The 13,696-nt window shown below is 48.6% G+C and overlaps 1 non-coding gene across 1 annotated transcript; it reads left to right on the forward strand.

The window, feature by feature from the left end:
- Positions 1 to 2,726: 2,726 nt before the first annotated feature.
- On the forward strand, positions 2,727 to 11,248 carry LOC119376997 (uncharacterized). Its single transcript, XR_007414637.1, has 9 exons — positions 2,727 to 3,287; positions 4,325 to 4,378; positions 4,674 to 4,695; positions 6,004 to 7,161; positions 7,360 to 7,483; positions 7,772 to 8,317; positions 8,411 to 9,927; positions 10,045 to 10,103; positions 10,804 to 11,248. It is a non-coding gene; the product is annotated as an uncharacterized LOC119376997 (transcript).
- The last annotated feature ends 2,448 nt before the right edge of the window (positions 11,249 to 13,696 follow it).

Below are 13,696 nucleotides of genomic sequence, written 5' to 3' on the forward strand. Positions count from 1 at the left end.
TTCACAGGCGCGCGCCCGATGTAGACACTACAATCGTAGCGCGAATCACCATTTGAATGCTACACATGCCTCCTATGCCCGCATTTTCGCTATAACTATATGATTCCCCCCTTTTTTTTTCAAGTGCAGCCACCGCAAAGAGTTTTGTTGATTCCGTACCAAATCGCAGCTTTGAACACCCGCGCTGATTAGGCCTAGCAGCTGCGGCTTGGCATGTTAATTGTCGCGGTAATATTGCCCAAGGCAGCATGAAAGTCGGGCATCGAAAAGATCGCACTCAAGCACTGACTCAAGCAGCAGCGCGCGTGATGGGAAGTCTGGGATCGCGGCCGGGAGAGTAACCGCGACAAAAGCCCGGCGAAAGCTCGCGTCATCAAACCATAAGCTTCTAAATTTGAGGACGAGTCCGCAAGCGCGATATTTTTTGCACCCCTCGACGACGCTTTTCCCGACAGGAAACTCAAGCGCACAAGATGCAGACACAGGCGCACTTTCCATGCTGAACGCGCGCCGCCGATAACCGCTCTCGTCCCTCACTCGGCGAGCCCACGGCGCGCTGCTGCCACGTTTTATTTTCCGGCAACCGCATTCCCGCACTATAAGCGGTTACGTTATAAGTGGTCTGTACTATCTATCCACACACACACACACACACACACACACACACACACACACACACACACACACACACACACACACACACACACACACACACACACACACACACACACACACACACACACACACACACACACACACACATATATATATATATATATATATATATGTACGAATATAAAAGAGATAAAAGAGAGTGCCGCTTGAAATGTTAAGCTTCAAATTATCACTATTAGCATTTGTCTGACTTACATTTTCTTGTGGGAAAAAACTCGTATTGCCCGAGGATTTGCCCGACTCTCGTATTGCCTGACTCTCGTTTGTAAAAGAACAACAATAACTAGAGTTGATTAACGTGTTAGGTGTAATCAACCACGAACAGGCTATTTGCTTATGACGCGCTCTTCTCGATTATCTGCTGTGCTAGCGCCTTCTCTATGGCTGTGCACAGGTGTGTTCCTCCCATGCAACTGTGCACGCGGAAGTGCTTTCATGGCGCTCTAACGAGGGCTCGTTCCTATATTGCATGCAGCATTCACTCTTTCTTTGCTCGAGCTACATTCAGCAGTCAACCTCATACAGTCTATAAATTCCACTTATGTCATGGCGATGAAAGAACGCACGAACGACGCATAAATGTGCAATAAGCCAGTGCGTAGTGTGTATCGTCATTCTGCCGGTTCAAAATGTGTTAACACTCATAAAAGCGCATGAATGCGGGAAAAAAAATTGGGGGACCTTTAAGCTGGAGGCGATAGTGATATATCCGCATGCACGCACACACGAACACACGCAGACAAACACACACTATATCGCCTTCCCAATCAATAGCCTGCCTTGACTTCAACTGTGCCGCAAGGAAAGCCAGTGCAAACGCCCTCCGGCTAGCTCCCCGCCACGGTGGTCTAGTGGACCGGTGCTCGGCTGCTGGCCCGCAGGTCGCGGGATCGAATCCTGGCCGCGATGGCCGTATATTCGATGGAGGCAAAAATGCTTGGGGCCCATTTTCTTAATTCAAGTGCACGTTAACGAACCCCGGGCGGTCGAAATTTCCGGAGCCCTCCACTACTGCGTCTCTCATAATCATATCGTGGTTTATGGGGCGTACGTTAAACCCCGGGAATTATCTTTATTTGCATCTACCTCGAACTTTCAGTCACGACCGGCCAACGCTGGTTTTTCGCTCACAACCAAGAGACGCCGACGCCGCCAACACCGCAATTTCTGCGGAACGAGCTCTTTAGGAATAGGTACTCACTAGCGACAAAACGCGCGCGACACGCCGCGCGCGGGAAACGTGTTCGCGGCAGGCACGTGCGTTCGTGTTCCCATTAGCGTTTTAAGCGACGCAGTTAACAACGATGCCTGGAGTCTCGCGACAACCCAGAGGGCGCAATTTTCGCCAGTCACAACTTTGTTCACAATGTGACTACGGCTCAAGACCTTCAAACGGGAACAAGAACGCACGTGCCTGCCGCGAACGCGTTTGCCACAAGTGGCGTGTTGCGCGCGTTTTTGCCGCTAGTGAGTACGTACCCTAACACTATCGCGTAAAAAAATTCCGCCATGAAAAATTGCAGAGGAAGCGCCGGACGACCCAGCCCAGCTGCGCAGCCCTCCCCGTTTAAGAAGTATTTTTTCAACATGTACAATTACAAACGAAAGATTCTGCCTCCTGTCTATGATCTATGGTGCTCTGGGTACACGTTCCGTACACACATACACAAAAAAAGAACCGCCGTTCTTGCAACAACGTGATCGCATGCCGCACGCTCGCACGCGCTGCAGTCAAGGGCGCAAGGCTAGCAGACGAAATTTCGACGGCCGCAACGGCTTGCGCCGCCTTCCCGTACTGCCTTGCGCCCGCCATTGGGGCCGTGCGCAGAAAGCATAGCGGCGAAACCTGCCAAAGCTCCGATTTCGGAACTTTACTGACGCGCACTGTGCGCTTGCTTGTAGAAGTCAGTGGTGCTGTCGACTGTGCGGACGATTCCAAGTTGACGGCCGTCGGATTCTGCGACCAGAGCGAGATAAGTCTGTGATCTTCCAGTTTTGTCTGTACTTTTTGCATTGCAGTTTGTTTGAATTTATTTGTTTTCTGAAAGCGTGCTTTAAGTGTTTGTGTGCGGCTGCCGAAAAGCTAGCCTCAGCATGACTCGTGTACTTGTTGCCGGAGACTCGATGTTGAAGGACCTCGCAGGGTCTTTCACATTGAGCCCCACGACACATGTCGAGGTTCGCTCATTCAGCGGTGTGCGGATTGAGAAATTGTTCCCCTTGATTGCTCAGTGTCTGGCAGACGTGCAGGTGATCGTTCTTCATGTTGGCACTAATAATGTCGGCGAAGAACCACTCACGCTGATTGCCAGGTTCCGAGCTTTGATCTCCAGAGTTCTTGACGTCAATCCGTGTATCCGTGTGGTAGTGTCTGCAATTCTGCCGAGACAGGCGAGTTTGCGCAAGTGCAAATGGGCGCTGTCTGTTCAAGAATTGGAGACATTCAACACGGACGCCGGGGAGACGAATGCCATTTTGCAGGCGCTGTGCCACAAGAATGGCTACGTGTACGTGGACGGCACTCGCGACTTGACGGGGATGCTGAAGGCTGACGGCGTTCACCCGACGAAACGTGGTAGCCAGGTGAGCGACTCGTGTTGTGGAATTCTGTGGTGCGCGCACTGTTGTGGCCTTTCACTTTTTGAGCGCACAGATGAACAAGGACGAAAGGCGACGTGGACACAGCGCTGTGTCTACGTGCTTTTCATGTTGTGGCCTGCCGACCACGCACACGAGCACGACCGTGAACCAAAGCTTCGTTTCACGCGTGCTGCACCCGCTGTTCAGCTCGGGAGTGCGTTACGCCTGATTTCTTTATTGCCTTGGGCAAGCTTCCACGTCGGCGTTACAACCCGCACGCTAGGCTTAACGACCGAACGTCGGTAGTCGCTGTGGACGATCAAAGTTGAGGGTTTGTACCGATCGAGTCAACGAAACACTGTGCGGTTAATTGTTGCATTTACGGGTGACTGAAATGCTTAACAAAACGAGGGTGTGCTTAATTGTACTACACTAGAGTGTGGTTCATGGTTTTCTACATCGCGCACGTGCATGGAAATGCACGGTGTTATTAAGCGTGCACCGACGAAGACGAAAGACGAATAAAGGACCAATAAATCTTTTAGTTGCCAGTAAGCGGTTGTCCTGTGTTCCTTTATTCGTCTTTCGTCTTCGTCTGTGCGCGCTTAATGCGGTTACACCATGCATTTTAATAGCCGTTCGTTAGTTTCTGCGCAGTGTGTTATCGCGGCGAAGTCCGCGTAAACGAGGAGGTCCGAAAAGTTGGTCGGCGGCTTTCGCTACGATACTCTTTGTTTGTTTGTCTTTTTGTTTGTTTCCGCGTTAATCCGATCGTTATTTCGGCACCGCAGGTACGCGCATGTTAACCTTTGAACATTTGCAAGTTTACCCCTAAGTTGCATGCCTCGACAGTCGAAATCGCGCGGCTGCCTGTTGGTCATGTTTTGCTCACGTCCTTTCAGAAACGTTGTTCTGGTTACAGTGCGGTGCCACTTATAGTGCGGATATTTGCGACATCGGCAGCTTACGTTAAAAGTGGACTATGCTGTATATTCATTTGTCACAGTATATTTGAGAGGCTCCAAAAGGCAGACTTTTCTGGTGCAACCATGTGTTTTTGTTGCAAAAGGCCTCCGTGGCAAAGGCTTTTTGCAACAGAAGCTCCCTTACTACGGCTTGCAGAGTAAGGGAGCTGAAAAATAACTACTGAGGAAGCCAGTGACGGCACGTTATGAGCACAACCTCTGCCATGGCTTGATAAGTGCCTGGTGTAGTGTTTCAGGGCCGTACCCAGGAATTTTTTTCGGGGAGGGTTCGTGTGTAGAACAGCTAACTTTGGTAACTGGTGGTTGCTGTGAAGGCATGTAAATATTTTACTATCACCCCAGAAGCACGAAAAAATTTCGGGGGGTGTCAGAACCCCCTTAACCCACCCTTAGTTATGGCTCTGCACTGTTCTCTATTGTTCTGTGCCACAGAAAAGCTGGCGCAAACGTGCTGGTAAGTTTCAGAAATGCATGGAAAAACCATTTTACACATCTTGTACACTGGCATGTTGCTGCCCTGTGAAAAGTGTTATGTTGGCCAAGTTAAGAGATGAGTGAATGAACATCTTAGAGAGCATAGTGCACCTGTGCTAGCTTTTGTGTGGGTGAGGTGAAGGGGCACTTACCTCCCTGCTACTGCAAGAGGTGTCTGTGGACTCTATTGTGTCATTCACGTTGGAAGACTAAGAGTTGTATGAAGCGTTTTGCTTTAAAAAAATAATAAAGTGTGAGGTTGCATTTGCACTCATTTAGTTTATTTGTTCAAAACAAAAAAGGGCCAAGAAGACAACTATTGACAAAAAAAAGTTGCCCTATTGTCAGGCATGAGGGGCATTATATGTTTGTTGTGTTTGTGGAGCATACCTTATACTGCCTGCACAGTTCAGGCTGCTCTGTTGCAATTTACTACATGAGTGACTAATCTACTTGTGCCTGATTATGTATGTGCAGTCGAACCTGACTATATCCAACTGGGCTGAATTAAATTATTGTTTATATCAAACTACTTTTGAACAAGTCAGTGCATAGGAAAATTTACGGCTACATTGAACAAAAATAGCCAGAACACTTGATATATTGAACATCGGGCAGTGGGAAATGCCTCAAGAAGTTGGCTTTCGCTCACAGGAGGAGACTTTCCTGCATGCATTTACGAGAGTGAGCAGTGGGATGGCGGTATGGATACCGCATTTTCTTGCCTGCAACTCTCCTCTGCCTATAAACCCCACCACCGGCAACAAACTGCACGGGAGATTGTGGCATGCACACTGAGAGACATGCGACAGCAAGCAGTTAGGCAGTCTACAGAACGTCTCTGAGCATGATGTCACTGTCCTGGGTATCGGCACTTGAAACGTCATTTGCTGGCGTAGTTGCCAACAGAGGCATTGGAAAAAACTTCTCACAGAAAAAAAGCACACTTGTTGCTATCATCATCACTTGACCGAACATATACAGCAGTAGTTGCACCAATGCTTGTTGGCAGAAATGTATGTGACCAACTTGTTGAATGGGCCGTGCTGCAATTTTCGAACCTCTGGGTTCCCACCTAGCTAAGGTGTGGAGAGATATAGAGAGAAAAAAAAAAGCTTGCGCATCATTGTGTGAAACTTTCATTATTGCGGGAGTGTGAAAGGGCAAACGCGTTGTAATCTATGGATGTTCTCTGGGGAAGCCAGATTCTTTGTTGCCATGAGAATTTCATTCATGGGCCCTTCGTTATTAATGTGTTCAACTGTAAATGTGCTCCTCTGTGTTTCAGCTTCTGGGGTGCCTGCTGCGTCAGGCAATCAAGCGTGCATGCGAGGACCTTCCAGCAAGCCACGATGGTGCAGTGTGCCAGCAGCGCCAGGAGGAAGAGGAGCACATGGAGCTTCGTTTCCACTATGGTGATCAGGAAAAAGTGCTGGCACAGCACTGGACTAACCTAACCAACTTTCCAGCTCTTTCTGCAGGCCTGGCAGTTGCTGCAGCCCCTTCATCTCCGCGCAAGGAGATGTGGGCAGATGTAGTGCGCAGGTCTGCTTCTGCTACCATGACGGCAGTGACACCGAAGGTCACAGAAGCAGACACTGCTCATGGGTATCCTCCACTGCCAATCACTGCAGGGGCAAGCACCAGGGCTTCGACTGACACTGTCGATGCGCAAGTGAAACGGCGCCCTGTCCATGCTCCTGCACTTGTTGGTGGTGTGTGGATACACCACAAGGTGACTAAGACTGGGCAAGCTGCCGTGCCACTGTCCGCTGCTGCTTTTGAGCAGGGCCCAGCTTCTGACTGTGGGCCACCTGACGCCTGTGGCGTGACATCCAAGGTGAGCCCCCGGCCAGAAGGTGAGGTCCTGCACAAGGGCGGCAACGCAGCCTACCCCAGCGCTTCCTCACCTCGTGGTGCAGGCCATGCTGAGGAGCAGGAGGCAGGATCTAGCACGAGCAAAAGTAAGAAAGGGCGCAGGAAGAAGAATCCTGCAGGTGCTCCTGCACTTGTGGGTGGCGTGAGTGTTCGCCACAAGGTGACAGAGACTGGGCGTGCTGCCGTGCCACTGTCCGCTGCTGCTTTTGAGCAGGGCCCAGCTTCTGACTGTGGGCCACCTGACGCCTGTGGCGTGACATCCAAGGTGAGCCCCCGGCCAGAAGGTGAGGTCCTGCACAAGGGCGGCAACGCAGCCTACCCCAGCGCTTCCTCACCTCGTGGTGCAGGCCATGCTGAGGAGCAGGAGGCAGGATCTAGCACGAGCAAAAGTAAGAAAGGGCGCAGGAAGAAGAATCCTGCAGGTGCTCCTGCACTTGTGGGTGGCGTGAGTGTTCGCCACAAGGTGACAGAGACTGGGCGTGCTGCCGTGCCACTGCCCGCTGCTGCTTTTGAGCAGGGCCCAGCTTCTGACTGTGGGCCACCTGACGCCTGTGGCGTGACATCCAAGGTGAGGCCCCCGGCCAGAAGGTGAGGTCCTGCACAAGGGCGGCAACGCAGCCTACCCCAGCGCTTCCTCACCTCGTGGTGAAGGCCATGCTGAGGAGCAGGAGGCAGGATCTAGCAAGAGCAAAAGTAAGAAAGGGCGCAGGAAGAAGAATCCTGCAGGTGCTCCTGCACTGTGGGTGGCGTGAGTGTTCGCCACAAGGTGACAGAGACTGGGCGTGCTGCCGTGCCACTGCCCGCTGCTGCTTTTGAGCAGGGCCCAGCTTCTGGCTGTGGGCCACCTGACGCCTGTGGCGTGACATCCAAGGTGAGCCCCCGGCCAGAAGGTGAGGTCCTGCGCAAGAGCGGGAACGCAGCCTACCCCAGCGCTTCCTCACCTTGTGGTGAAGGCCATGCTGAGGAGCAGGAGGCAGGATCTAGCACGAGCAAAGTAAGAAAGGGCGCAGGAAGAAGAATCCTGCAGGTGCTCCTGCACTTGTACTTGTGGGTGGCGTGAGTGTTCGCCACAAGGTGACAGAGACGGGCGTGCTGCCGTGCCACTGCCCGCTGCTACTTTTGAGCAGGGCCCAGCTTCTGACTGTGGGCCACCTGACGCCCGTGGCGTGACATCCAAGGTGAGCCCCCGCCAGAAGGTGAGGTCCTGCACAAGGGCGGCAACGCAGCCTACCCCAGCGCTTCCTCACCTCGTGGTGAAGGCCATGCTGAGGAGCAGGAGGCAGGATCTAGCAAGAGCAAAAGTAAGAAAGGGCGCAGGAAGAAGAATCCTGCAGGTGCTCCTGCACTTGTGGGTGGCGTGAGTGTTCGCCACAAGGTGACAGAGACTGGGCGTGCTGCCGTGCCACTGCCCGCTGCTGCTTTTGAGCAGGGCCCAGCTTCTGACTGTGGGCCACCTGACGCCTGTGGCGTGACATCCAAGGTGAGCCCCCGGTCAGAAGGTGAGGTCCTGCACAAGGGCGGCAACACAGCCTACCCCAGCGCTTCCTCACCTTGTGGTGAAGGCCATGCTGAGCAGCAGGAGGCAGGATCAGCAAAATTCTCACATAGCCACATTTGTACAGGTGGGGGAAATCTGTCTGTAGGTATGAAGTTTAGTACCTATAAAGAGTTTAAGGCTAACTATGAGGTGTGGAAAAAGGAAGGGTTCCATCCGATGCGTATAGGTAAATCAGATAAAAATCCGTTTTGTGTTGAAAAAGATGTAAGCGAAGCGGACTTTCCATATATTCGAGTTAAGTTTGCCTGTTGCCACGCAGGACACCCAAACCCAAGAGGGCAAAATATTCGGCCCAATCAGCACTTTAATGGTACAGAATGCAATGTTGAAGTTAAGCTTGTGCTGCGGTCTACTCCGCAGCCGTATTATGAAGTTACAAGTGTCGTTGATGTGCACAATCATAAAGTAGGCCCCGAGATTTTTGTATGGTATACAAAAATCGTGCACTGACAGCTTCCGAAAAAGAGCAACTTGAAGACTTGATTTGCTGTAATGCGAAATCTAAAGATATAAAGGATGCCGTTCTGAGAAAAATGGGAAAGTACGTGACCTCACAGGACATTAGGAACTTGAAGCATAGAAATGTTCAAAAAATACAGGACAGTGCACATCATGGAGCCCTACTGCAAGAAAAAATTAACGAATTAATTTCCGAAAACTCCGGATGGAAAGTCCATATCGAAAAAAATGCAGGAAATGATCTCTTGTATATATTGCTTCAGTCAGAGCATATGGCCCAGTTACTCGAAAAATATCCTGAAGTGTTGTTCTTGGATGGTACGTATAAAGTTAATAAAGAAGGGTTGTCTTGCATTCGGTACTGTGTGAAGATGGGACTAGCCATGGTAGGCCTGTATGCTATGCATTTGTTCAGCGGGAGACGTCAGAAATATTAAACTCCTTCCTGGAGGACATTCTACGTTTGAATCCTGTTGTAAAGGAGAAGTGCAAAATTGTGATAATGGATAAAAGACTTAAAAGAAATGAATATAATTTCGCAGCTTCTGCCCCGGATGTAGAATCTTGTTGTGTTCATGGCACGTGTTAAAGTATTTACACACCAAGGTGATGCAGCATAAGTCACACAGCCTAGATAAAAAGTATGTAAAAGATATAATTACGAAACTGGTTTTTGCTATACTGAGGATATATATCAAGAGCATTTGCAAGAATTTGGTGGAAGCACTTGAAAATGACAAAACCCTCCTGGAATACTTTATAAAAACTGGCACAGTTGCAAGAGCATGTGGTTCATGCTTATCGTGCTAATGCATGTAGTTTAGGAAATAATACTAACAATCGAATGGAGAGCCATAATCAAAAGTTAAAGAATTATCTAACACGTGACATGCACTTAGTAGAAGCAGTAAAAGCTTTGATAAGGTATGTAACTCACGATGCTCTTGCAGTCAGCCATACACAGTATAAAGAAATGAAAATTTGCCTTGACACCAGTAAGGCTGATAAGTTTGCATGGAAGTGTCAGCAAAATGCACTGAATATGCTAGGAGATTGGTATGTAAAGAATATGGATTGTTTATGAAGAATCCAGGAGAATGTCTTGTCTCTGGTGGGAAATGCATCGTTTTCATTGACAATAAGCTTTACGAAGTTGGCAATAATATGAGGACGTGCACATGCACATTTCACATGCAGTACCAGCTGCCTTGCCGGCATATTCTGCAGCTAGATCAGAAAATAATATGAAACTTTTTGATGAAAGTTGCGTGTTAAAGCGCTGGCTAAAATCCGATTTTGTGCGACTGACATAACAATGTCACCACACAAACGAAGCATTTTAAAAACAAGCGTGGCAAAAAAGGCTCTGCCAAAGCTTGATACGGTCGAGGCTAGGTATAAAATGCATGTGCACGTCTGTTAGAACTTTCACAGGGAGCTGCTAATGTACTTGCCGAGTGTAGTGCAACTGAACTACAAGAAAAACTTCGCGAGTGTGAGGATTTCTTCCAAAATCCTTCTGACTTATCCAACAAATATGAAATGTGATTCACCACTTTCTAATATGATGCCAGTATAATGAAACGAGCAAGTGGTGAAGAAAAATATGCAGAAGGTTTCAAGGAACTAAGCAATTCGCGAAGTGTAGACCTGACCGATGATGTAATGGCCGAGTCTGTAGATAATAACTGTATGAAGAATGGCTCCACAGAAGATAAATCGGAATTGACACAGCAAGCTGATCGATTTAAATCAGATCCAGAAGATATAACTAACTTTACTGTAGTCTCGCATGAGAATAAAGTATGTCAGGTTCTTGCGAAGACATCAGACCCTAGCTCCTCGCCTGGTAATATTGCGCAGCACTGACGGTGCTTAGCATACCTCTAGTTAAATCCGCTCGCGGCGACCACGTAAGGAAAAGCACATGATACAAAACAAGAAGAAAGAGACGATGTTTAGATGTTCCTAAAAACATTAAACAGCAAGCTTCTTCGTCAGTTGTTGTTGGTAAACAGTGGAAGAAATTAGTGACCCCATTGCTGACGCTATTCCTTGGTTCAGGTAATTGCAATCCTTACAGAATAAGTTCCTCCGAGTTAGCGGCCTTGCGAGGCACAGGGTGGTGTCAGATGCATTATAAATGCAGCGCAATATTATTTCTCATCAGTTTCCTGGTTTGTGCAATTTCAGGATGTTCTTCTTGGGGAGAGCGGAAATTCAAGAAACGAGACAAATTTATTCAAATTCTGCATATTCCCAGCCATTGGGTTCACAGTGACAACTATGGAGCCCCTGACAACAGTGTTTTTTTGTACGATTCATTAGACCGGACATAGAGCCGAGTGTTGCAAACTCAAGTAATGAATATAATGAGTCTTGCTTCAAACACTCTTACCATTCACCGCGAAGGCAGTACAGCGTCAAGAGAACTTTTACGACTGCGGTGTTTTGCCATTGCTAATGCATTCACTATTGCATCTGGCGTCGACCCTGCACCGTTGCTTTTGACAAGAATTTAATGCGCAGTCATTTAATATTATGTCTGGCAGACATGAAATGGTGCATTTCCCTGTCTACTACGATGCGAGTGCCCAGGGTGAAAACCAAAATCACGTTGCTTTTTGTACAAAAGTGATGTTTCAAATTACAGCGCTTAAATTAAACCATTTCAAAATCAGCCTTAAACTGAAACCCTACAGTCCTACAGCCATTGATTTAGGCCTTTCTATGGATACCAGCTCTAGCTTATTAACACTCTGTCATTGAAAGAAGCCTGCTCCTCAGCCATGTCCTTGGATGTCCTTTGATAGTGAAAGGGCACTGCAGGTGTACTTGCTTCGGTTAATCAAGTGCTCGTGGATTAAGCTTTTTGATGCAAGTGAAGTTGGGAAGTAATTACAGTAAAAGCTCGTTAATTCAATCTTACGGACCGGAAAAAATGTCCGAATGAACCAAATTCCGAATATCGAAAGTACCAAGAAATGATAAAGAAATGTGTATTGTGTCAATAGCTTTCATTTTCTTGATGATACATAAATCCTGCACCTTGCATAGCCGCAATTCTCGCCAGTCACAGCTATGTTCACAATGTGACCACGGCTCAAGACCTCCCTCTCTTAACTTAACCTGACACGTGCCGACCTGGAATTAACCAGAAACGTCGTACGTATGGTTCGTGCTGATGGTAATAGTGATGCAGATTGCGCCGTTTAGTTTTGGTTATCTGCTAACGCCGTTTTTGCTCCTTTGCATCACACAATTGCGGGGCTTCGGTTTGGCGTGCTCTGAGAATTGTCCGAATTAACCGGATTGCCGCCAAATAGGACGAATATTACGAGAGTTTGATGCCATTAAACGATGTATATGCTGGCTGGGGCCATAGAAAGCGTCTGAATTATCAGATTTTCTGAATTAACGGGTGTCGAATTAAGGGGGACGCGGGTCTTAGAATAGTAAAAAATGGACAGAAAATCAAGTTTTGAGAAAAACGCATTTTAGGCATGTTTGCCACCCCTAGCAGCTGCCTCAAAATATTATCGCCGATTTCGCCCGGGAAATGGGTTTAAAACTTATTTAAGACACCACGGGAGCCGCAAAAGCATCTCAACACAAAATTTGTTCAAACTTCCCGCGCGCGCCGCGGGCGCAGCAGCTGGCTGATCGCCGCCATCTTTGGCTGTGTTTTGAAGCTGTTTTCTTTTGTACATTTTGCGGCGTTTCAAAATGGCGTCGCTCAACAGAACGGCCGCTATCCGCGCTTTTTCCGAGGGGTTGTAAACGCTCATTGGCCAGAGCGCGCGCGAGCGAGGCGAGCCCCTTCTCTCGGCGCCCCATTGGCTGGCGCAACCCGAGGCGGCCATTTTGTTTTTGTATTTTTGTTTTTTTTTGCGCTCACGGCTGCCGTGTTGCCGTGTCGTGTGCTCGTGTGTTTTACAAGTGTCATCTTCCTCTGCTTACCTCGCGTTCGTGCGGCCCGCCGACACACATTACCTTATTTTGTGCTGGCACATCCGGATATTCTCGTGTAAAGAAGACGCGCGAAGCGTACGAGGGCGCGATGGCCGAAACTACTTGTCGCTACCGGAGCGTCGAGTCTACGAACTGCCCGGTTCCCCTTGGTCAAGCTGCAGCCATCGATCATTAGGCAACGCTTCAGTGGCATTCGAAACCGCGTTCGTATGGCATACTATGCGGGACTGCCGAGTGCGGCGGGAAATACGGCACGGAGGAGTGCTTGGCATCGCAGCGCGCAAACGAAGCAGCGGAAGTTCAAGCCGTTGGATGTTGGTGAAACGACGGCAGGAAAATGGCATAGAATTTATCCGCGTGGACTTATCCGTGATAAAAACGTTCTTTGGGCTTGTGCTTCGTTCCGAGTTCGGCTCAAGCAGTGACCTTTTCAAGGCATAGGGTAAGGCTGCATTCACCCTGTGCTTCATTATCATAGGTGCGACTCGCGCGAAGCGTTCTCGTAGGACTAGCTGGTGTAGTGGTGCTAAGATAATTAATGTCATCTGAAGTGAAAATGCATTAAATTAGGGCCACAAATACTGTCGACACGGTCAACGGTAGCCGCTTCAACCACGACCTGACAGAGCAACCCGAAATTGCAGAGACCCGTGTTACACTTTGGGAAATTGATTTGTGCTCCACAGCCTTGAGAAGTTAACAAACTGACATTGGAAGTTGCAAAAGGAGCATTATCCAGTAGTGACACCAAGCCAGACTTTCAAAATTACACAAACCAGCAGGGGACCCCGAGTACAGCCCTTGCCCGCTGTTGAGCCAAGTGCATTGCTGGACAATAATACTGATTTTTGTTTAATAAATAACCCACGTGCTTTTTAGACTTAATTTCTCTGTCTATTTATTTGCCTGTTGCAAATCCACATTCATAGACAAATTTGTATTTCTTAGCTTGCAAGGAATTGGTACAGGCCTATGAATTGCTAAAGGTGGAGTTTATCACTCTGGTACTGGGTGCACTATGTGGCTTTATAAGAAGATTTTGGCCAGTACATGGTGCGTCATGGTCACATATTTGGTATGCGTGTTCTCGTGAAGAAGAAACCTATAAATGATA

The sequence above is a fragment of the Rhipicephalus sanguineus genome, unplaced genomic scaffold (genome assembly GCF_013339695.2).
Source record: "Rhipicephalus sanguineus isolate Rsan-2018 unplaced genomic scaffold, BIME_Rsan_1.4 Seq311, whole genome shotgun sequence".
Lineage (NCBI taxonomy): Eukaryota > Metazoa > Arthropoda > Arachnida > Ixodida > Ixodidae > Rhipicephalus > Rhipicephalus sanguineus.